This window comes from Sarcophilus harrisii, chromosome 1 (assembly GCF_902635505.1).
Source record: "Sarcophilus harrisii chromosome 1, mSarHar1.11, whole genome shotgun sequence".
NCBI classification, from domain to species: Eukaryota; Metazoa; Chordata; class Mammalia; order Dasyuromorphia; family Dasyuridae; genus Sarcophilus; species Sarcophilus harrisii.
The window spans coordinates 146,636,481-146,663,425 of NC_045426.1; positions in this window are offsets into that span (position 1 = coordinate 146,636,481).

A 26,945-nucleotide genomic window follows, 5' to 3' on the forward strand; every position below is an offset into this window, starting at 1 on the left:
TGCAAAATATTAGGGGATATGTAAGGAGAAACATGGACAGCTAATCTATAAGTATTAAGTACCTTCTATGTGCAAAGTGCTGTGCTAGCTAATATACAGACTAATGTGAAATAATACCTGGCTTTGTAGAATTGAACTCTACAGGAGACAACGGAGAGATAGATAGATAGGTAGGTAGGTAGGTATATAGATAGATAGATAGATAGATAGATAGACAGAGATGAGACAGATAGATATACAAAATTGTATATAATATAAATAGAGGATTGTTGGCAGGGAGAGGAGTTACGAGCAGCTAGGGAAATCAGGAAAACATTCCAAATGCAGCTCTTCAGAACTGATTCCATATTAAGAGAGAATGAAAAGAATGTATATCTATGTAAGAATCCTGAAAGCCAATTATGCTTCAGATTTGAAGACCAGGTAGAGGCAGGTGAATCCTGCATGAGAAGCTAGTCAGAGAGTCTTTGGGTCTAATACTGATCCTTTGGAAGGATATCAACATTTGGAGAATTTTCATGACAAATTCCTGGCAGAATGAGATATTTTGTTTCCCACTAGTCTTTTTTGAGGAAGAAAATATTCAGGTAAAAACTAAACCTAGAGTCTAGATGCTAGCATAATTTGTAACAAATGATGAATTATTTATGAATGTGCAAGTAATAGGTAGGATTAAAATAAGCAGGAAAAGAATATTCCAGATTAGATAATTCTAGTTCACCAGCCAAGGCAGTATGGACTAGATAGTCAATTACTATTTGTTATCTGAATGGTTGGATAGATGAATTTAGATTACCCTGCTCTAATCATTCATTTCTGAAGCAGAATAATAGCTAAGTAACTTTCCCCATGACTCCATCTTATTGTTTGGTATCCAAATTCTATCTCCAATTCTGAGAAAACATCTCAAGTCTCAGCTCTGATGCTTCCTACATCATTTCTAGGATGGTCATTTAAGTATTCTGAGACTTACTTTCCCGTTCTCTGAAAATGAAAAATGCCCAATGAATATGAGTAATTGTATTCCTCACCTACTTCATATAGTCATTTGTAAATCATGAAATACCTATAAATAGGAATTGTTTTATTATTACTTCATTGGAAAAATTGAGGATTCATGACTGTAGTAGTACAAATGCTCTCTCCATTAATACAATTCATATCCTCAGGGGTGAAATGGGAAATGTTTAACAAGTGGTTCTCTGAAATATATCATAGACTTTAAAGTTTCATCTGCATTAATAACATTTTCTATATCACTTTCTTTAGTCTAAACAATCACCCACATAACAAATCTAGCCTTTATTTATAGAACTTGCTGATTTCTGAGGTATAAAATATGAGCTCACTCTAGTACTCTTCCTTAAATTATGCCCCTTCAGACAATAGATATATACATTGCTTAGCTGCTTTCAAAATCTTGTCAATGTGGTGGGCCTAGAGAGCTTGCTTTCCACCAGTGCACTTTTCAAAAATATAGGGTCATTTCCATGCTATGATGAGGCAGTCTATTAAGATAATACTAGAAGATCTTATTATTCCATTTTTTAAAAAAGAGGTGACAAAACCCACCAAAATCAGAGATAAACTGGAAAATTTATATGAACTGATGCAAAGTAAAATAAGAAGACCCAGGAAATTAGACTATACAAGAACTACTACAATGTGAAGGGAAATGATAGCAATAAAAAATTAAAATTGAATGCTATGAAATTACAATAGTCAAGCTTGGCCTCTAAGATGAGATTAGTATCTCCTCTTCTTTTTAGAATTAGGAGGTTATAAGTGTAGGACATTGCATGTGATATTGAAATAGGTGCATGTATTGTTAGTTTTGTTTTTTAATGAATTACTTATTTTTTCTTTCTTTTTTATTCTTTAATATAGAGAATATCTCTGCTCCCTGCAAGAAGGAGGGAAGAAATATTTTGGAATGAAAGTAATGCAGAAATAAAACATAATAGATTTTTAAAATAAATTTGGTTAGGAATTAATGATATTAAAATTGTTTATTGAGTTAGAAGGGTGAAAGGTTGAACCTTTCATTATAACTTTTTAAGAAAGAAGTGCCATCATATGTAATAGGGACAAACTAGAACCATTCCCAATAAGATCAGGGGTGAAACCAGATTGCCTACTATCATCATTACAATTCAATATTGCATTAGAAATGCTAGCTTTGGCAATGAGAAGAAAAAGAGATTAAAGGAATTAGAGTAGGTAATGAGAAAAGCAAACTGTTACTCTTTGCAGATGATATGATGGTATTCTTAGAGAATCCTAGAGAATCAAGTAAAAACCTACTAGAAACAATTCACAACTTTAGCAAAGTTGCAGGATACAAAATAAATCCACAGAAATCATTAACATTTTTATATATTATCAACAAAGTACAGCAACAAGAGATACAAAGAGGAATTCCATTTAAAATAACTATAGTTACTATAAAATATTCAGAAGTCTACCTGCCAAAGCAAAATCAGAAACTATATGAACACAACTACAAAACACTTTCCACACAAATAAAGTCAGATCTAATCAACTGGAAAAATATCAAATGCTCTTTGATAGGCCTAGCAAATGTAATAAAAATGACAATACTATCTACATTAATCTGCTTATTCAGTGCCACACTAAACTCCCCCAAATTATTTTACAGTTCTAGAAAAAGTAATAAAAAAATTATCTGGAAGAACAAAAGGTCTTTCAAAGAAATTAATGAAAAAAATCCAAATGAAGGTGGCCTTGCTATACCACACCTAAAATTGTATTATAAAGCAGCAGTCATCAAAACCATTTGATACTGGCTAAGAAATAGAATAGTCAATCATGAGAATAGGTTAGGTTCACAGGACAAAATAGTCAATGATTATAGTAATCTAGTGTTTAACAAACCCAAAGACCTGAAGTTTGGGGATAAGAACTCACTATTTGACAAAAACTGCTAAGAAAATTGGAAATTAGTATGGCAGAAACTAAGTATTGACTCACACCCAACACTGTATACCAAGACAAGGTCAAAATGGATTCATGATCTAGACATAAAGAATGATATTATAAGTAAATTAGAAGAACAAAGGATAGTTTACTTCTCAGATCTGTGGAGAAGGAAGGAATTTGTGGCCAAAGAAGAACTGAAGTACATTATTGAACAGAAAATAGATAATTTAGTTAAAAAGTTTTTGTACAAACAAAACCAATGTAGGCAGACAAGATTACAAGGGAAGCAATAAACTGGGAAAAACTTTTTTTCATTCAAGGGTTCTGCTAAGTCCTTATTTCTAAAATATATAGAGAACTGGCTCAGATTTATAAGAATTCAAGCCATTCTCCAATTGACAAATGGTCAGAGGATATGAACAGATAATTTTCAGATGAAGAAATTGAAACCATTTCTAATCATATGAAAAGATGCTCCAAATCACTATTGATCAGAGAAATACAAATTAAGAGAATTCTGAGGTTCCACTACACACTTCTCAGATTGGCTAAAATGATAGGAAAAGATAATGACAAATGGGAAAACTGAGAACTAATACATTGTTGGTGGAATTGTGAACTGATCCAACTATTCTAGAGGGCTATTTAGAACTATACCTGAAGAGCTATCAAACTGTGTATCCCCTTTGATCCAGCAGTGTTTCTACTGGTTTGTATCACAAAGAGATTTTTTTTTTGGCTGAAGCAATTAGGATTAAGTGATTTGCCTAGAGTCACACAGCTAGGAAGTGTTAAATGTCTGAGACCAAATCTGAACTCAGGTACTTCTGACTTCAGGGCTGATGCTCTATTCACTGTGCCACCTAGCTGCCCCCCAAAGATATCTTAAAGGAGGGAAAGGGACCCACCTGTGCAAAAATGTTTGTGGCAGCCCTTTTTGTAGTGGCAAGAAACTGGAAACAGAGTGGATGCCCATCAGTTGGGGAATGGCCGAGTAAATGATGGTATATTAATGTTATGGAACATTATTGTTCTATAACAAATGACCAACAGGATGATTTCAGAGAGGCCTGGAGAGACTTACATGAACTGATGCTGAGTGAAATGAGCAGAACCAGGAGATCATTATACATGGCAACAACAATACTGTATGATAATCAATTCTGATGGAAGTGGATATCTTCAGCAATGAGATGATTCAAACCAGTTCCACTTGTCCAGTGATGAAGAGAGTCATCTACATCCAGAGAGAGGACTGTGGGAATTGAATGGGGATCACAACATAGCATTTTCATTCTTTTTGTTTTGTTTGCATTTTGTTTTCTTTCTCATTTTTTCCCTTTTTGATCTGATTTTTCCTGTGCAGCATGATAATTATATAAATATATGTATACATAAGTTGGATTTAACCTATTTTAACATGTTTAGTATATATTGAATTAGTTGCCAAGCAATCCAAGGCGGATGAGGGGAAGAAGAGGAAAATTTGGAACAGAAGATTTTGCAAGGGTCAGTGTTGAAGACTTATCCATGTATATGTTTTGAAAATAAAACTTTAATAAAAAAAAGAAAGAAGTGCTACTTTTTTTTTTTGCTTTATAAGCCAGGTCACTTGATGCAAGTTGAGTAGTGGGCTAAAAATAAAGCTCAAAGATTATACAGTAGGAGAAGTAAATGAAAAAAAAAAGATAGAGAAAGGATTTCTTTGATGAGGATGGGAACAATGAAAAACAATGAAAAAGAGAAGTCCAGAACCAGATACAGCAATCTAGAAGTTTAAGAATGATTAAATTTGATAAAAAAATTACAAGAGGAGAGGACGTAAAATGACATGAAAGAAAAATTGTTTTAATATCATGGATAAATCTGCACCCAGAGGGAGGACTGTTGGAACTGAATGTGGATAACGACATAACACTCTCACTCTTTTTGATTTTTTATTTGCATTTTGTTCTCTTTCCTTTTTGATCTGATTTTTCTTGTGTAACAAGAGAATTGTATAAATATGTTTACACATATTAGATTTAATATATATTTAACATGTATAGTATATATTGGATTGCTTGTCACCTGAGGGAAAGGTTGGGAGGAAGAAGAAAAGCAGAAATACAGGGCTATGCAGGGGTCATTGTTGAAAAATTATCCATGCATATGTTTTGAAAATAAAAAACTTTTAAAAAATAAAGTCACTGTGAAATAAAAAAAAAACAGCATCCTAGCTGATAAGCTATCTTTAAGGGAGAGGAAATAGATGCTGGAAGTAAGCTGGTAAAAGGGCAATTTTTCAAAATTTGGGGAAGGAAAATTTAAGGAAGGAAAAGGATACAAAAAATAATGTAGAAGTGCCATAATAAGAGCAAGATCAAGAACTGTGTTAAATTGGACTAGAAAATCATTCAAAGAAAGAGCTTCAGAGAAGGGGAGACAGATGCTAAAGTAGAGGGTTAAAGACAAATCTAAAAGTCAGATAAAATAATCTTCTGGGGGATACATGGTTCTACTCATTTTAAGCATAATTTCATTGTATTCTGTTTCTTAATGCATCTGGTTTATTATTTGCTTTCTTGCCTGGATTTGTGCCAGATGGACATCTTTATTGAATGATCTGTGACCTCAACATATTTGATTTTCTTTGGATTCTATCAAATTCAGAGCCCATTTGAGCATAATGTCAATAAAATTCTACTTGAGGCTTACTTGGAGAGAAGATAGAAAAATAGGGGAGCATGATAAGCAGCATACAACTAAGTTTAAAGTATACAAAGTCAAGTTTTTATTATAATTTATTGGTAATAAGTGCCAAAGAGAAAATAATAGCTAATCATCAGTTTGCCTTTTCAATTTTCTTTTCCTCTTGTGGGTTAACAAAAAGTAGTGAGTTTCATTCATTGGGGCAGCTGGGTGGTACATTGAATAGAATACCAGGCCTGCAGTCAGGAAAATTCATCTTCCTGAGTTCAAATCTGGTCTCAGAGAGCTTCCCCTGTGGAAGTCACTTAACCCTATTTGCCTCAGTTTCCTTATCTGTAAAATAAATTGGAGAAGAAAATGGCAAACCACTCCAGGATCTTTGCCAAGGAAATCTCAAAAAGACATGCAAAAAATTGTACATGACTAAAATGACTGAACAACAACAAAAATGAACCTCATTCATGCCCTAAACTAGTCATAGGGATAAGATGGAAGATAAAGAACTCTCTACTGACATTTTATTAATCAATTCTGAGAACAAAAAAGAAGAAAATTATGCCTGAGGTCAAAACATCTATCTATTTTGGCTCATAAAATAAGACTCAATTGAGAAATAATGCATACATATGTGCACTAGAGCTACTGATAGATAACTTAGCAGAAAAGATATCCTTACAGTTTTTTTTAATCTTTCTTTGCAGCAGCAAATTTGTGTCCTTAATCTTGCCCTTCTGAAATGTGGAAGTAGGAATAATTAGGGTCTCACATATTTAATCAAGAACTGGGAGGTAGGTGGGGAGACCTGAAACTTCCTCTTTTTCTCAACTCAAAGGGAAATTCCCTCTAACGTTCAAATTAAAACCAGAAGTGGCAGGGGTGAAGTCTTAGAAAGAAAGAAGTACTGTCTTCAGGTACTCTGAAGTAGGTGGGGGATCATTTTCAGATCCTTGTGGAATAAACTTTGCCAGCTGGTTAGGTCCTTTGTAGTTTTGAAAGTTTCCATGTAACAGTTGGTGTATGTCCAAGCAAGGAAATGATAAAAAAAATAAACCACAGCAAAAAAAGCCCCATTTTAATAAAAGCAACCAGGATGCTATCCCCTAAAGAACTAAAGAGAAAAAGTTAGGAGGGAAAGAAGAAGAAGAAGAAGAAGGTTTCCAGAGCATACCATTGAGAGAAAATAGACTGGCTTGGAGCAATATACTTAAATGTATTTTATGATTCTAGGTTATAACAACATTGTTGATTCCCCCAAGGAGGGAATCATATTGAGAAGAGTTAAGAGTGAAGTTTTCTTTAAAGGTAAAGATTAAATGTAATTCAGGGGGAAAGAAGAGGAAGGATAGCCATGTTTGGCCAAATATAGTCTGCTGCCAGGAAAAGCAAATGAGATGAATCACTAAGCAAACATTTATTAGGTTCCTACTGTTTGCAAAGTTCTTTTACTAAGGATGCAAAGACCTCTTCCTCCATCATCTCAAAATGAAGCAGTTCCTCTGCTGAAAGTTTTTATTTTTGGTTTAGGGAGGAGGTTGTTAAATTGGGCAGTGGGGGTGACAAAAGAAAACTTGTACAGAATCTCAGAAAGACTATAGAGCCCCTTTGGAAACATTCCTTTAACTTTTTTTATAAGTTGTAAGCAAATGATTATGCTTTCTGAGCAAGAAACTGCAAAACCCAATAAAGTGTGCCTATTTATTTTAGCAAATGTTTAGTACATTTAAAGGCAGAGTTGACTCCAACAAAATAGTAATATTGATCCCAAGGTAACAACATATAGAACTGTGTGTATAGAATTTACTTTTGTAATAAAATAAAGCAATAATGTTAATAACACATTTAATTTTATTCAGATGGAGAGCTTGCTCTGCAGAAGATCTGGAGAGGCAGATATACTTGTAGATAATATACTGGAGATATAACAGACTTTTAATAAATGTTGAAGTGTTCGTTGAAGGATAGTGAAAATTAGCTAGATTTGCAGACTGAAATTTATCACAAATGGCTGTCCAAGAAGTAGAAAATTTGTCTACAAGAATCCCTGGTTAGTCTTTCAGATAGAAATAGAAATGATGAACAAAGAAATGTGAATTTCAGTGTTCAACAAGCTCTGCTCTTATTGCGTTGAGTGATCTTGGATCTGCAACAAATGAATAAAAAATTAATTGTCTGTCTATGGGAAACAGGCATACATAGTAAGTAGTTCACAAATATGATTATAATTATTCTTTATGGAAGCTAAGTGGCATGTGGATAGTGTTGCTGGGCCTGGAGTCAGAAAATCCCGAGTTCAAAGCTAGCCTCAGACACTTTTCAGCTGTGTAACTCTGGGTGAGTTTCCTCACTTTGTTTATCTGTAAAAGAACCTAGTAAAGGAAATGACAAATCAATCCACTGTCTTTTCCAAGAAAATCCACAAAAGGATCATACATAACTGAAAAAATCTCAACAATACAAGAGAGGAAGCAATCAGAATATATGTATTTTTTCTCTGAGTGAGAGATGGAAAGGGATCCTCCATTATTCATTTCCAGAAGCAGAATTGTTGTATATATTGTAAGGACTGGGTCCTTAATGGTCCATTTTCTCATTACACACAAATGTAGAAATATTAGTAATGGGCAACCCTTTTACTTTACAATTTAAAAAACTGAGAGCCAGAGAGATTACATGACTTCTTCCCTGACCTTTCCTTGGGGTCTCAAGGCTGATGTCTCTAGCTACATTTATTCTCTAGTAATGAAAATAACAACTTCTTTTTAGAACTCACTCAAGCTGATTTAGAGATTTTTCCCACCTGAGATCCATGGATAGAACTTAGTGGTTCATACTTGGGCTTCCAGCCATATTTTTAGCCAATTAGCATTCCTCCTGATGTCTTAGTGGGCTTAAGTTATTCCACACATAGCACTTCATAATCTCTACTTAATTACCAAAGGAAAAGCATGGGATTGTAAAATAGCTATAGAACTCCAAACACCTCAGAAAGATGATAATGATACAATGTCTCTCAAATACAATTACTGATGATAGCTTGTAGTTTTTAGAGTTTTTAAATTACAAAGTTATATAATATGATATATTTGTTTATTTGTCCAATGTAACAACTTTGTGGTAGAGATAGTGTTATTTATATATATGTAGGCTTATATTTGGTTATTAAGTTAAAATTAGGCCTTGGAAGATATACTTACTATTCATAGGAACCAATAGAGAGTGAAGTGACAAAGACCTTCCCGGCTAAACCCAGAAAACCTGATCCAGTTAAATAGTCAGTATAATTACTGGTCCTGGGATCAATGGTCTGTTTAAAGCAGGGCAGATAAGAGTACAACTGTGTATTGATTAATTCAGTGGAGAGACTGGAACTAGACTCAATAGTGTTCTAGGAGGAACACTGAGGGAGGGGACCAAGTGGATAATGAGTGCAAGGGAAGATTTAAGTAGCTAGATTGAAGTGAAATGAATGGGAATGCCAGTGGATGGAGAGATCTAGTTCAAAGTCAACTTGAAGCAGGACAGTCAAGGTTAATATAGGAAAAGAAGTCATCATTAAGATGAATCATTTTTGATGGTTGTATGGGAGCGTTGTACTGTTGACATGCTAGAATGATTTGATGACCCTTCTCTTCTTCCCAGTGTTCCATTTTACAGATGAGAAATGGGGGTGACAGAAATATGAAATGAAATAAAAAATGACATAGTAGATAGAGCTCCAGACTTCATCTCAGCAAGACCAAGGCTAATCCAGCCTCAGATACTTCTGACCAACTCACTTAATATAAGAAGATTAATATAAGGCTCAGCTTTCTCATCTGTAAAATGTGAGTACTGAATTCAAAGACTTCTAAGAGGTTTTCTAGCCTCAAATCTGTGAGCCATTAGAATTATCTTAAGGCTAGAAAGTATCTAAGTTGCAAATCTGGATCTTTTTTTTTTTTTAAAATAGATGCTATCTTGATAAGGGGAAAGCAGGTAAGAAGTCAAGGAAGTGTTCTGAGCCAGTAAAAAATAAAAGTCATGTTTCTAGTGAAGACATTAGAAAGAAAATTCTATGACTGGGCTAACTAGTTTTTACTCTATTTGAGATCTTTACCTAAATAAAAAATGTGGGAAAATAACTTCCCCTACTTTACAGTCCTGTAGGGGATGGTGCCTTTTGAATGCTTTTGTCCTTGGTAGAATTAAACAGAGCACTAGGGCTGTCACTTAATCATGTCCGACACGTTTTGAAGAATAGAGGCTAGTGTGTGTATGTGGGAGAGAATGGGGTGTCTACGGTGTCATTGAAGGTTAGCATCATGAAAGAGTTGGCGGGTTGGGACCAGGGCCAGTGTGGAGGAATCATAAAATGTTTCCACTTTCCACAATGCTTTTAATCTGCTTCCTCTTTGCCTCTGTCCCCTTCTGGCCTCTGGCCTCTTATTTACTAGTTCATCATAATGACCTGACCAAACCTCTGCCTCTCACTGCACCCATGGGCGTTGCTGAGTCAGAATTAACATTTCATATGGAGGGAAAGATGAAAGTTGACTTTTAGCCCCCTTTCTTTTGATTTGCTTCTGCCCTTTCACTCATGTATTTCCTGTGCATAAAAGAATGTAATTTAAAACACTTAAAAACCCAAGTATTTGCATTTAGAAAATAATTATTTTTTATATGTAATAACCTATGATTAGTTGTGATAATTGTGCTGAATTTAGGTCTAATTATTCCCAGCTTTTTGTTCTATGTGTCTTTGAAAGGATGAAAAATGGATTCTATTTTAAAACCCCCCAGCTTCAGGGTCGCATGGTTCTTCAATTAGAAGTAGGACAAATGTCTCTAATTATGAATACAACTGAATCAAATGTTTTCTTTGCTGTTTCATAAGATGAATTGCTGGCTTTTTAAAAAAAATATAGTTGAACACAAAGTAAATTTCTCATAATAAGTATCTGTCATGTGTTATACATGGGACTGAAAGAAAAGGTAGTGTGGTCAAACCTCACTAAGATTCATCAGAATGGGGAGGGCAGATCAATCTGACTCAGAATAAAATTTCAGTACAGGAATATTTTAAATGAAATGAACTGTGACTACTTTAAGAACACATTATGTAGGCTCCTTTCACATCCCATTTATATGTAGCATGTACTCCATTTCATTTAAGGACCATATATATTAGGAGAGTTTTGATAAGTTTTTTTTAAATTTATGGACTAAAACAAGCATTTCCAAAACATATTATAATAAAAAAGATGATTGCATATGAAACTGTAAATCTATTATGTACATCTTGCTATTCCTTTTAAATATACAACAAAACTATCATGTAAATTTCTCCTTTTTTACTTTTTTTCCCCTTCTCTTTTCCCCTGACCTAAAGATGACTACCATTAAATACAAATAGGTGCACAAACACACACACACACGTGTGTGTGAGTTTATATTCATACACATACATATGTATATATGTGTATGTAAAATTGTTCTATACATACTTTTATTTATCAGTTGTAAAAGAATAGCTAGAGTATTGGATTTGGAATTTGGAAGACCTGCATTTGAGTTCTGACTTAGTCATTAACTATCTGAATGACTTTCGGTAAGTCATAATTTTCTAGGGCCTGTAAAATAAGGGGGCTGGATTAGATGGTCCCTCAATTCCTTTCCGTCTCTGGGCGGAAGTAGTATGATTTCAAGAAGTGTCTGAAAACAAATTTGCTTTCTTAGATGCTTAACTCACTGTAGAGTCAGAAGAACTACTTTGGAATCTAGTCTCTTGTTACATTCTACCTTAGTGATGTTAGGCAAATCGCTTAAATTTCTTTTCACATTTATAAAAAAAACTAAATGACAACTTTTAAATTCCTTTTAGCTTGCTCCTTGACTGTTTGCCATCCTCCAAAAAAAGAAACAAAAAAAGACACAAAAAACTTGTTTATATCAGTAATTTGCCTAACTGGGACCTTTTTGTGTGGATATTTCAAAGACAAATATAAACCATTTTTCCTCTATTATTACAGAACTTAAATCTGTGGGTTCAGAATGAATTGACTTACTTGGATAGATATATTGAGGCAAATCAGGAAATACTTAAAGACCTGGAAAGGCCACACATGGGAGAATTCAGGTATGTATAGGGTTAAAAAGACCTATTCATATCTTTTTACTGGCTTTTTACTGGCTTGTCTAAAGTAGAACACTCTGTATGAGTCTGCAGTCGTATGCTGTAATTTCCTCTCAGCCTTTATCCATAGTCATCAGTCTGTTTGGATTAAAATTTGAAAGAGATCTGCTGTAAAATGGTAAACACCATGTTTAACAAATCTAGGAATGATTGTAGCCCTGACCTGACTTTTGTTAATCATTTTTTAAACTCTCCACAATTTCATGCTATGTTTTAACTGAAACATATGTAAATGGTTAAGTCGAAAGTTTGGGTTTCTATAAAGGACTGTGTATGTAGCATAGGATGGACCTTAGGCAAAATTATAAAGTGGGTGAAGGTATAAACTGGGGTGCTCAGAGAGAGAGAGAGGGAGAGAGAGGGGGGGGGAGGGAGAGGAGCTCTCTCTCTTGTGGAGAGGTTTAAGATTACATTGGGGATAGAGTATGTCTTATGGTGGCTGATCCTGATGACATGGGTAAGATACAGTTCTATCCAGGAGAAAAGGGTCATCCTCCAAGCCTTTCCATCTCCATCTTTGAGTGTAGGCCTTGTAACCCCATCTGATCTGTGTACTTTGTACCATACTGTGACTGTTCATGGACTCTTATTGTCTCTCTTGGCCCTTTTTCACTATCCTAAGGACTCTGTCAGAGTGATACAACTCCCCTGGAAACTATTTACCCTTCTTTCTTACCCTTTTTTCTGGGATTTGGAGGTGGGATAGGATTGGAGGTAAAAAAAAAAAAAATCCCTTAGTTCAGGGTCAAGTGAGAGAAGGATGTTATCTATTTGGTTGATCTATGTGGCATAAGATGAGTGGGCTGAAGGACCACCATGAAGAGCTTACAGATGAAGGTCTCAGTCTCAATCATTCTGCCCTAGTTACAGCTGTGATTTTCATCACTGAAATGCTATAGAAAGAATACTGGGTTTGGAGTCAGATGACCTGGTTCTAATATCCGACTCTAGCACTTAACTATGAGATCCCATACAAGTCACTTTACCTTTAGGCTACGGTTTATTCATCTGTAAAATGAGAGGAATGGATTAGATTGGAGATGTCAAACATTCAGCCTATGGGCCTCATACAATATACAGTACTCCCAAGTGGAACTTGAACTAGATTAAAATGTAGTTCCTAGCTTATTTTAACAAATGAATGTATTTATTAAGAAAAAAGATATATAAACATGAGTCCCCTAAGGCAAGGTTTCTGGTTTAGTTGGGCTAAGATGTTCAGGGAGTGAGGCAATGAATATAAAGCATTATTTTCTTATGCTTACATTGACATTTTAATAGTAACCTTTACCATACCTCAAAAGAAAGGGTAATGTATCTTAGACACTAACATATATTAGGGCCCTGAAGGCCAAACTAGACCACATTGCTACCTATATTAAGTACTGTAGCCCCTGTTCTTGCCTTCTGGTAAGTTCTAAAATTTGCATTACTGACTCTAGTTTTAATTTTACAATTATTTTCAATTTTTCTTTTAAGTATTTTGTTTCAAAATTCAAAACTGATAGATTCTGCTATGGTAAAGACCACCTCTACCAGAAGGGAAGATTTTTAACATCAAGAACATGGTAACCAGTCCAGAGATGCTACTTAAGATGATAGTTAAAAACTCCTGCCCTGACTGTAAACTGAGACCTAGAATGAGCTCAAGTTCTTTCCGAGGTACCAAAGGAGGAATCTTCAGAAACAATATATTAGGAGAAAGAAGCTAGAAAGAAAGAAGGAGAAAGAAACATATACCAGGAGAAAAGAAGCTGCAGTAATAAGAATTAATGGGAAACTTCCCCCTGAAGGACTGGAAAAAAGCGAGGCAACTGAGGGTTGAAATGTATCCCATCACAACTGGGAGGAGGCAGAACATGAGCACAAATGTTGATGTTATGGGGATAGATGCTACAAGAGGAGAGAAGAAAATCCTGAGGAGAACCAAGGTAAGCAATTAAATTATAGAAGTTCAGGATGGTGAAGCTATGGTTAGACAGTACTCAATGTAAAAGGAAAAAAAAAGATCCAGAGGGTTTAGTGAGCTGCAAACTCAACAGAAGAATAGTATGACATGGCAGCCAGAAATCATTGTGTCAAAAGCCAGGTGGAGGTAATAGTCTCACTATGCTCTTTAAGACCACATCTAAAGAACTGCGTTCAGTTCTGCTTGCTCTTGGAGGCAGGACCTGAGGAAGCCAGGGCTTATGCAGAAGAGAACAACAGGGGAATGGAGGACCTCAGATTCATGTTAAAAAACTGAATGTGCTGAGGTTGAACTTAGTGGCTCCATGATTACTGACTTCAGATATGTGAAGGACTACATGTGGAAGAGGGATTAGAGACTTTTTTACAGGGCTTCAGAAGAAAAAAAAATCCACAGGGTAGATGTTGCAAGGAGGAAAGTTTTAAGACTTAAGAGAAATCTATCTACTGGTTATGCAAAATTATCAGATGTGAAATAGCTTGTTTGCCTTCAAAGTTAATATTTTTTCTCTCATCATTGGGTTTCAAGTACTTGGGCTCTTGCTGGAGACAGTAAAGGAAAGATTCTGGTAATTACTTACTCTCCAAAGTCTCTTCCAAATCAGAGAATTTTTGATTCTGTGAATCTAGACAAACCTAGTATTGGTGGGTATTTAAGAGACAAAAATGTTCTTAAAGAGCTAACTTTCTATCAATCAGGAGAAATGATACTGTACTTATAAGACTATAAAATATTTATTTGACTGGGGCTCTCTCTGGGCATGTGAAAAAAAACCCCACCCTTTCTGTTTCCAGCTGACCACAGCTGAGTGGGTGATTCAGCACTGAGGGGGATTGATGCTTTGGTATAACATGCTAAACCCTTTGTGGTCCTTGGTCTTTCCCCCATCTCGTGACAGTGGGGCCATGTGTTAGTTAAAAAAGAGAGTCAAGATCTCCCTCCTTCCTTTGATCCACCAGGTAGTATAATGTATCAGACTTCCTGTAAGGGGATGGGTTAGAGGGGCAGTGCTCTTCCTTTACTCTGATCTCATGGGGACCATTTCCAGCTAAAACGGAGACACTCAGGGGATCTTGTGGCTAGGCCCTTGTCTGTCTGCTCTTGCTCCTTTGCTTTTGCTTCCCAAAGAAGCTGACTAAATCTCAGTTTTGAGATGAATGGGATTAGGCTTAGAAGTGACTGTGAGTTTCAGAAGTTTAGGCTTTTTGAGTCCATTGGGTAGCACTGACCAAAAGCAGGAGCAGTTACTGAATTCAGGAGAATTAAACAGGGGAAGAAACTTAATCCTTGAACTGAGTCGCAAAAAAGACTTTGAGGGAGACAGGATAAAGTGGAGATGAAATATAAATGCCTAATCAGCAGTCTTGCAAACTGTCTCATATTTATATATTTTCAAGTATCAACTTTCTAGTATGTAATTATAATAGCTAACATTTATGTAGCACTTAACTATGTGTCAGGCAGTGTGTTAGTACTTTACAATTATTATTTAATTCTTAAAGGTAGATGCTATTATTATTCCCTTTTACAAATGAGAAGATCGAAGCAAATAGGTTAACTAATTGACTTATTTAGGGTCAGAAAGCTAAAAAAAAAAACATCTAAGCCTGAATTTGAACTCAGATCTTCTGACTTCAGGTCCAGAACTCTATATATTGTGCCACCTAGCTTGACAGGTAGAGTAGTACCAAATTATGGGAAATATTAGATCCTAGGCTAGAGTTTGGTGTAGCTAGTTATAATGCAAAACTACTAAAAGATATGAGAAGCAAAATGAAATTAGCATTTTGGGAAGATTAACCTTTTATATAAGGGCATATTGTAGATACTGAAAGTGACAGACTTCTATAAATCTAGTCCATTGTCTTTTCCTTAATCCATTCAGGGCCCAACACATGTCTATCTTAAGAGTTTAAGATATTTGTCAAAATAAGGAACTCAAAAGATTGTCTGGATAACTCTAAGTCACAATGGGATAATATATATAATATATATAATGTTTATATTTATATATTTAGGCTTTTTCTCTATGTATTGCTTAGACCAAAGATATCACACTCAAGGCCTGTTGAAAATCAAATTAAAATGCAATTGGGAAATAAGTATCAAAGTGATCAAAAATAAAACAGAACATAGATAATATTAACATATGGCTTTCTAAGTCAATATGCAGCCTTCAGGGATCATTGTGTTCAGTTCATTCCTTGTTTCTATTGTAATTTGACACATACCAGCTTAGTTCATGCTCTGAATCTCATTAAAGAGGATCACTAGTAGTCCAATGCTTGACACAATCAGCAAAGTGTCAGTAACTTCAGAGGAACAGCATTATATGTGACATCATGTGGGGAAGAGAATCTTGGAACACCTTCCAAAAAATCACAACTTCAGGTCATCATCAAAAGGCAATAGGAATAATGATAATCTTTACAGTGACCACAGCCGTATACCCATCATAAATGACAAGGATACATAGATTGAAGCATCTTATCAGTGACAATTTCTGTACAAGAAGTGGAGTAACATAATTAGGATATGTATGAATAGAAAAATAGATGAATTATGTCATGAAAAACAGTGAGGAGATAGACAGTTCCTTTGGACTAGAGGGACACCATGGGAGAAATGTCAAAAAACATAATTATAGCAATACTTCCAGCACAGTAGGAGATCCTCTGTTACACACCTGTTATACAATAACATCTACTCCATAGGATTGAAACAAGGGTAAAATGGGACAATATATGTAAAGCACTTACAAATGTAAATTGCCATATAATTGCAAACTTCTGTTATTGTAATAATAAAGATTTCTGTAAGGACCAAAGACAAAAAAGTCAAGAAATTGGAATGAGTTAAAAGGGCACCAGGTTGGGGGTATCTGAATTTTAGTTTGGTGGGGGCCATAAGTGATGGTTTGAAGGGAACATTCACTAGGAAGCTAGGACCTAGAGAGAGAATAGTTATGTAGACTCGAGATTCTGAGGTGTCAGTCCTGGGCATGGGAAGGAAGGAAGAGAAAGATTTTAGAGGCAATTGTAAGAGAAACATCAACAAGATCTGATATCTGATTGGATATAGGAGTGAAAATTACTGGGGAAGGGTGGGTTTGTAAAAGTCAAATATGATTTTTGTCTATTATAAATACCCAAATTAACTATAAAGAACATATGAATGAAGACACTCTCTGCATCCAGAGGCAGAACTTAAAATGGAAGTATGTATAGAATGGTTTTACAGGCATATATATGTATGCACACATATTTTTGTGTCTAATGATAGTGATCTTTAGGGCAGAGGGAGGGAAGAAAAAAAGGAAAAAAAATAAAATTTATATTATAATTTTATTATATGGTTAAAAGGAATAGCAAGTTGTACATAATAGATTTGCAGTTTTTTTGTACAATCAGCCTTTTTTTCCTCTTGTAGTGTATTATGGAAGCGCTTGCTTTATTTCTTAAATTGAGAATAAAATAAATTTTTAAAAATCCAATTGAGATTTAGAAGACTGGAATAAATTCCATTAAGACCAGGATTATCTGTCAACTCCTCCATCTCCCCACCCTCCTCCTCCCAAAAAAAGCCTTAGGTGAGAGATTACTTACTATATACTCCACTTGATACAGCAAAATTTTGGCCTGTTTAAACAGGCCCTCAGAATTCATTGTAACAGATATGATTTGTTGAGCCTGATGATGGAGGAATCTTGTAGCCTAATGTTTGGGCTTGTGATATTTCCTCTATCTTTGCTCTGAGGACTAAAGATAAATGAGACTTATCAGCACCTGCTGTGCAATAGCTAATCTTCTTGTAATGTTAGACAAGACTAGGGTTAATTTATTTAGCAGAACTTAATGAACTCAATATCAGTGAAAGATTTGTAGTTAAGCCATCTGTAGAGCAAAGGGCAATATCCTCACCTGGAGGAATTTATCAGATGGAAACAAAACAAGGCAGTGTGCTGCAGTGGGCAGAGCATTGGAATTGCATTCAGAGGGTCTGGGTCCCATCCTTACATTTACTGCCTGTGTGACCTTGAGCAGGTCAAAAGATCTCTGACTGCTGGTCTCTCCATCTATCAAATGAAGGGTTTGGACTTAGAATTTTAAATGATCAGATTTTCTGATGTAGAATCCAGCAGATGTGATTCTCAAATGACCAACCAGCTTCCTAGAAACATTACAACTTTCCCTTCAGCCATATGACTTTGGGGACTTTTATTACCAGAGGCTGCTTTAATCTCCCATCCCTCAGTGAATATCTTTTAAAATGACTCATTGGGAAACTCCTTCAGGCATGAGTTTGGCTGACTGTTTTCCCCATTTGTGGATTTCCCAAGTTACAAATATCTAAGAAATGTTTAAAAGGTAGATATTTTCCTTCTCAACTTCTATATTCTTTACATTGGATCAAGGTTAGTTTTATATTAGTATAATTTGGGAACCTCAAAGGATTTGATTAATAGAAGACTCTAAAACCAGACCACTATTAACTTCTAAAAAATCATGGAAATTTGATGCTAATTAGGGCTGTAGGGATTATTTATGCTGCTTTCTACTTTTTCCAGAGAGATGGATATGTCAAAGACTGAACAACTAAATTGTGGTATAGATCAGGGCTAGAACTCAATTTTCCTAGGTCCTAAGTAAGACCTTTCCTTAGGATTGTCTCAAAGTGGAAGGTTAGTTGGTTCAGTACATGGAGTACTGAGACTGGAGTCAGGAAGACTCATCCTTCTGAGTTCAAATATGCCCTGACACTTACTAGCTGTGTGACTCTGGGCAAATCACTTTACCCAGTTTGCCTCAGTTTCCTCATCTATAAAGTGAACTGGAGAAAAAAAAATTACAAGTCACTTTGCAAGAAAACCTTAAATGGGAGACACGACTGAAAAATCACTAAACAACAAAAAATGCTACTCAGTTTGCTATTCCCGAATTTTGTGACCTAATAATTTTGTTTTGACCTAATAATAGTGTTATGGCCCATTTATAAACAGAGGAAAGGAAAAAAAAAGCAATGCATGAGGTTATTTTATAGGCTGGGCTCTGGAACTGAATTTTGCAGTGTAATTCTCGGAAAAATCACTAAACAACAACAAATACTACCCAGTTTGCTATTCCCGAATTTTGTGACCTAATGTTAAGATGGCAGAGTTGGTAAATGTGTAAAGCTTAAGCTTTTATTTCCAGAGGTTCAAACCCTCTTCTTAACAAATGTTCACCCTAAACCTTCTACTCTACAATTTTCATGGATCCTATCATTTGGTGAAGGTCTTTTGTGATTGAGTTATGATAATATCTTTTGTTTAGAGTCATAAGACAGAGTTCAAATTCCATCTCCTCTACTTATTAGATGTCAGACTTCCTGTTAATTATTTAATTCCCCTAGATCTTATTTTTTAATTTGTAAAATGGAGAAGTTAGACTAAATGATGTCAGAGGATCCTTCCAACTTATAAGTTTTGGGAACTAAAGTCTATGAGATTAAAAAGAAGTCATCATGAAAAATAAAAATTCCATCTGATGTTCAATGGAAAAGTTCAGTTTGTGAAAGGAAAAAAAAATGTATCTTTGTCTTTAAGGGAGACTCTCCCTTCTACCTTATCTTCTTTAAGCTTTATCTCTACAAGGATAATCTTTGCCAGAAAAAGTAAATGTTATGGCCTATTTAAAAAGAGAGAAAAGGAAAAAAGCAATGCATGAGGTTATTTTATAGGCTGGGCTCTGGAGCTGAATTTTGCAGTGTAATTCTCTTTTCTTTGTCCTGGTTGCTATGTGATGCTGCTGTGAGGCTGAACTCTGTGGAATGATGCAGATGGCTAGTAATCAGCAAGTCTTTCTCCTGGCTCTCTCCCTTCTTTTCCATTCTGGAGCTCAAATAATGAGCACATCTCCCATATAAACTATGTGAAAGGCAGAACTGAGAAAAATGTCTAGGGAGGTCCAGTATGCCATAACAGACCCAGCAAACTGCTAGAAGGTTCCCACTAAATATTTATTAATCAATTTTTAGTCTTATGACACAGGCAAAAGACATTAAAAGGAAATTCAGAAAAAGGGGACAATGGGAAGAGAGGATGGAAACTGACTAGCAAGAGGTGAGGATTTTCCTAACAATTCCTATTACCATGCCATGAGTTGTTCACTCCCATGCTTTGTTCTACTTTCAGATCATCCTGGTTCTTGTCCATTAGATTATGTTCCAGATCACTGTTCATGGCTTCAAAGGCACAGAATATAAATTTTTTCTTTCAATAGGATATAAACTGCTTGAGGGTTTGAATATTTCATTTCTGTCTTGGTATCCCACAGAAGGATGTAGCAGGTTTTAAATAAATGCTTATTGAATGAACGAATGAGAAATTTCTATGTGACACTGTTGGAGGATACATCCATTCTAAGAAGTAGAGTAAAAACATCCCCTCCTTGGTAGATAACATCACTGTTCTCCTCTCTCCTCTTCCTCATCTCCCATTGGACAACAAAACAAATATTTAAATTGACCCTGGAAGTGAAGTATAAACAGTAAATATAATGAGTTCATTAATTCAAATGGAAAATAATAAAATCAGATTAATATTGTAGTAATAATTATTAATATTGAACCCAGAGAAAAAATTGTATCTTCCTATTTTGTTGAAGATGTAGAAAGTCTATAGGTATGGCATAATGCATATGCTGTCAGATAATCAGTAACATGTTTATTAGTTATGCTTATTTCTTTTTTAAATATCTAAATTAGAAGAGTGGTAGCAGAATATATTCAGAAATTAATGTAATATGAAAACAAAATTCATCAATAAAATTAAAAATAATCTTTGGAGATATCTTGGTTGTTTCAATTTCCTCATATGTAAAATGGGGACAATAATATCACCTATCTCCTAAGGTTGTTGTGAGAATCAAATGCGATAATAATTTTAAAGTGCTTAGCACAGTGCCTGGCCTTACAGTTTCAGTCATATCTGATTTTTCTTGACTCCATTTAAAGTTTTCTTGATGAAGATACTAGAGTGCTTTGCCATTTCCTTCTCCAGCTCATTTTACAGATGAGGAAACTAAGGCAAACAGGGTTAAGTGACTTGCTCAGGATCACACAGCTTGTAAATTTATGAGGTCAGATTCAACTCAAAGAAGATGAGTCTTTCTGACTCCAGGCCCAGTTCTCTAGCCACTGTGCCTCCTAATATAAATGTCAACTATTATTGTTATCAGACTGGTCAATGTCATTTTTTTTGCCATTCATAATTCAGAAATGTTAAATTTTGGGACATTGAAGGGACTCTAGAAATTACTCACCTCATTGAATGTCATGGCTTTATGAATGATGCCCAGAGAGGGAAAGTGACTTTTTGAGCCCAAATTAGCAAGACTATAATCTCCATTTTTTTTTGCTCCAGTCTAGTTCTTTTACTCTACCATATTATCTTTTGAGTCTTCAGTAGTAGATTTTTCCTAGAGAAACAAGATTTCTAGGTGTATCAGATAAAGTGAAGTTTTCTAGCAACTCTTTCCCCTTTCTTCTTTAATCTTCTGAATATTTGGTCTGTGTAGTAACTGAGACTTTAGATACTTTAAAGAACAAAGCCACAGGGAATGACAGAAAGAGGGAAAGTGACTCAGTTCTCTAGTGCTCTTCAAACCAGTATTTCTACCTAGAAAAACTTATCTTCTCCTTCCCTTGGCCTATAACCTGCTGGAAGCCTGTATGTGCTCTGTAGGTGATAAAAAGCAAGGTACCATATCAAGCCCAATGCAACAGCTTTGGTTACCTTTGCAACATCATCTATGTCGCCCCTGCCTCAGTGAGGGGATGAGGGAAGGTGACAGATAACAAAGAGGAAGAAGTGTACGGCATATGGTTGATCACCTTCTTCTGCAGGACCTCATTTAATTTTAAAGTGCATATCACAGGATCTGCTGTACAAAAGCCACTAGCTGCATTCTCTGCTGATGAGAGCTGACTTAGCCATCTTCCTGAGCAGGAACAGGTGTGTTTCTGGATTGCTCCTGGCTGTCACTGTGCTCCTAAGGGTCCAGACTGAAGCTTGTTCTCTGCTAGGGCAGACTGCCTTTCCCTCGCATGACTGAATGTGTGACTTTTTGGGAAGTGTGATTTTTGTGTCACTGAAGACTGATGATTATGTCTTTCTTCCCCAAAAGTTCAAGAATGAGACAGTGGATTTTAACCTGACAACATATAACTGGGAGTGAGGGAAGGAGGGAGGAAGCAATTCAAAGAAGGAGAAGGATAGGAGGGGCAGCCATACTCCCCCTTTCCCTTTGCCCTTCTCCCAATATGTCTTTTGCTTCCTTTCTTTTCTGTCTACAACTTGACCTAGAGTATTACTTTAAAAAAAAAGTATTTTTCTCTCTTCTATGGGGCCCTAATCCTGCCTCTCTACCTATTCTCTATGTGACCTTGGTCCTATCATATCAATTTCCTAAATCCTTGTTTCCTCATATATAAAATGAGTTGATTTTTCAGTTGGGGAATCACTTGTATTCTTATAGTTTAGAATAAAATAAATAAATTAAAAAATAATAAAATAGGTAAGTTTGTAAAATTATAGATTTGGAGTTGCAAAGGATTTTAAGTGCCATGAATGAAAAATTCATGAATGCAAAAACATTTATTAAGAGCTTTCTCAAGGTAGCTAAGTGGCTCAATGGATAGAGTATCAGGCTTAGAGTCAGGAAGACTCATTTTCCTGAAATCAAATCTATCTTTAGGCACTTGTGTGACCCTGCACAAGTCACTTAACCCTGTTTGCCTCAGCAAACAGGGTTAATAATAGTACTCACCCTCCCAAAGTTCTTGTGAGGCTCAAATGAGATAAATATTGCAAAGAGCTTGGCATGGTGCATTGCTCAAAGGAAATGGTATATAAATATTAGCTATTATTATAATTTAATTCTCTTTGTTAGAATGTGGGCTTCTTTTTTACCTTTCTTTGTATCCCAAGCAAGAATCACAAAGACAGACACATATTAAGTGTTTAATAAATATTTTTTGCTGCTGTTGATGATAGCGATGAACAAGATCCCTCAAGCTTTATATTACAGGTCTCATATATCAAGAATTTCCAATTTTGTCTATGTGGGTGCTTCTTTTACTAATGCAGATGACAACTCTACCATTTTGTAAGTGATTGCCTTTTAGATTATTATAGCCATTGCTCTGGGGTCATGCTGCTGATGGTTTCTGATCTCAGCTAGTCTGATTCTTGAGTAACAGACGTATATAATTCATCATTGGACTCAAGCTGGAAATCTTTCTAGTTCCTCTGGGCTTCCAGAGCTTGTATTTTACTGGCATAAGCATCCAGAAGGCAGAGGTACCTCCCCACAATGAAGAAGGACCAGGGGAGGACTTCAGGGGAGGATAGTGTCCATCAGGAGACTATGTCAGAGGGACTTTTGTGATTTAATTCCTTGTGTATTCTTTTGCTATCACTGACTGTGCACTTTCATTCTGGCTCATTTTGGATGAGTTAAGAGCAAGTTTTGTTGTTTCTATGCTCTTTCTCTCTGTGATTTGACTTTTGGGATGCAAAGGAGTTTGTGACATGGCAAGACTGAATTATTCCAGAAGTCTTCAGGATCCAGGCTTTTGAGACATAAACATAACAGTCACTGAAGGTAATCTTTTATCTCCTGCTTAGTCACAATCTAAACCAACATATTGGTATTCCTTTTGGATCTTATCTTTACATCACATAGGACCTTGGCAAAAAAAATAAAGATATCATCCAGGATTCTGTTTTCAGTAATTTTTCTCTTCCTACCTTAGTGACCTTATCAGTATTTATTGCTTATGATATATTTGGAGGGCAAGTTAGACTTCAGAAGAATATTGGATTTGGAATCAGAAAAGCTAAGTTTGACTATTTCATCTTATTAACATTGTGACTCTGGACAAATCAGAAGACAACTTTTCCTGCATTTCAATTTTCTCATATATAAAAGGAATTGAATTAGATGACTATAATACCACTTCCTATGATAGATAGGATTTTATGATTTTTTTGGTTTTAACTGAGGGTAAAACCTATCACAGCTAATCATCCCTTTTATTGTTGACTCATTTTCACTTCTGTTCAACTCTCTGTGACTTTGTTTAGGTCTTTCTTGGTAAAGATAGTAAAGTTGTTGACCATTTTCTTCTCCAATTATTATAGGTAAGGAAACTGAGGCAAAGAGAATGAAGTGACCTGCACAAGATTACATGGTTAATAACTGTCTGAGAGCAGACTGAACTCAGGAAGATGAGTCTTTCTGACTTTAGATCTATCACTTTAAACTACTGAGTCATCTAGCTTTCCATCCTTTGTGACTAATACATATAAATAAAAGAGGCCACTAGTTAACTTGACCATCTCTTTTAAGTATTCCAAAGAATTTGTTGCCTAATGTGATAGGAAGCATTCTTGAGAAGAAATTCCCATTCTATTCAAGGTTTTGATAAACAGCCCTCCTCATGCCAAGAAAATGCTGATTTCCCCCCCAATTAGTCCAATGAATGGGTATAATTGGGGTTGTATCTTTCTAAAAAGAATTCTAGGCAAAATGAGTTCACTTCCAGACAAGCTTAATTTAAGGAGATCCACTCTGAAATGGTCACTAAACAATTAATGTTGTGTGTCTGAAGCTCAGGAAAGAGTGGGGGGAACTGGGTGTCTATATCTATGAGTCATCTAGTTATACCCGTGGGTGCTGGTGAGATAACCAAGACAGAGTGTATAGAGCAAGAAAAGAAAAAGGTTTAGAACAGAACCTTGGGGACCTCCCACAATTAGGGAGTGTGATAAGATAATGAGGTGATAAAAGATGCTGTAGGGGAGTTGTCTATCAAGTAGGAAGAAAAAATATGAGAAAGTTTTGTAATGAAAACCTAGAGAAGAGACTCTTCAGAAGAGAATGGTCAACAATGTGAAATGCAGTAGATAGTTTGAGAAGTTTAAAGATTGTGAAAAGATTTAGAAATTAAGGAAGCCTTAGTAACTTTGGAGAAAGCAGTTTTAGGTGAATGATGATATTGGAAGTCAAATTAAGAAGAGTTGAGGAATGAATGAGAAAAGAAGTAGAATCAGTGAACATGGACAGTATTTGAGGGAGATTGGCTGAAAAAGGGTGGAGAGGAGATGTGTTCTCTGGGAGCCAGAAACTTACCTGTTTCTTGTTTTCCCTGAGGACTCTGAGTGGTACATAAAGGGAGCTAAGAAAATGTTTATCAATTGATATATACTTCATATCTTTATTCCAAAGATTTATACTGAGACATCTGGCCAAATATACTCAAAGCTGTCTTTTATGAGTTTTAAGCCTTTTATTAAAAGAATCCCACAGCTCTCTTTGAGAAAAATCATTTAACACAGTCCCCTTGGTAGAGAAAATAGCTCAGACAGATTCTTTAGATCAGTTACAATAAAGTAGTAATTTAAAAGACTAAATTATTAATAAGTTCATCAAAGTGCTTAGCACCATTAGGGTTGAATTATTTTTCCAGTTTTTCTCACAAAGAAGTTTATAATGGCTCCATTACTAAAAATATGAGTTGTTAATGGAAACACACAAAATTCTTATCTGTGAAGGGGCTCCAGCTTCCTATAAAGGGAATGAGACATAAAAAAAAAAAAAAACATTTCAATGACTCCTAAACTCAGGCTAATGGACAGTGGTGCAAGACAAAGGATTGAGACTTGTTTTACTAATCTTTGTAAGGGACAGCATGTTGGCAGGGATCAGTTTTATTTAGTAATGTTATATTTTCCTAAATTATCATGGTTGAGTTCTGTTCCCTGGAAAGTCAGACATAATTAAATTATTGGAGCAGAATAGTTTATATAAGAATATCTTCCCATCTTGAGGTGGATGAAAGGACTTAGCTCACTATAGGAGACAATTTACACCTACTTTACTTACTTTCAGCAGACTGTATTTCCTGATTGAAGGCTATTCTTCTGTTTTGCCCCAATCTTGTATTCTTTGACTTCTTTCTTTTTCTGTTTGTAGTAAAGTCAATAGACATTTATAAGTTCCTACCTCATGTCAGGCACTATTCTAAGCATTTGGGATACAAAGAAAGTCCATACACTGAAGGAACTTGCATTGTAGAGGTTTCCTTCAACCCCGAGTAGAGAATGAACCTTTTCCCAGCCTTGGTTGGCCAGTCTTGAATATTTTACTCATTATTTTATCCAGGTTGCAGGGATTTATCCCATTGGACTATTTCTTGATTGATATAGAATTTGAACTGATTTCTGTTACTTGAAACTGCTTTAAAAAAAAACCCTCATCTACAGTCATCCTTGGACTACCTCAACCACCCAATTCATGCCTTGATGTTTCATGTTTGGAATCCTCCAAGGCCATCTGTGCTGCTACATATTCCAGATTTCAGTAATTCTTGGCTATCGGTTGGGGAAGGGGTATGGGTGAAGAGTAGGGAGAGCTTTGACTCATATAGCATCTATAGCACTCTCTCTTGATATCCTTTACCTAATAAATAACTTCACTGAATCTAATGATAAATAGTGGTACTTTCCCTGGCTTATCCACCTGAAGATTTATCAGTTGGCCCAATATATCTCCCTCCACGGCAAGTTTGATCTGAAATTGTCTTAAGGCATAAAAGTCCTCTCCATGCCAAGAATGTCAGAATTGGTAAGAATGTATTAAAAAGTTTTTGTTGTTGTTTTAAAGGACTTCTCTTTTAAAATAAGTTTACAATGATTTAAATCTTTTTGGTTGCATTTGGCAAAAGTGTCAAGGTAAAAGTCTGCTTCCTGCTGTCTTTTGAAGTCAGAAACATTTACTATGGTAAAAATATTGCAATTATTTGAAATATCCAGTCTTAACTTGCAGGAAGAGGAATTTTGATGTATGTGTGGGGTAGGGCACTGTCTCTTTTACTGGGTAAGTCTTAGGTTCACTCTCTTGTTGCCATTAAAATAAAAGAGAACATTTATTTTTCTAAGTTTGAGTCCAGGAACCAGACCTTTCCTTCATTTATTTTTTTTTTCTTCTTCAGGAGTATCCATTTTACCATCCTGACCTCCATAAGGCAAGATATAGAGTTTTTTCAAATATAAAGCTAAAGTTCATATTGGTATGAAGGAAATTTGGGGGAAACTATGTGCAGTTGAGATTTATCAAATTATCATTCATT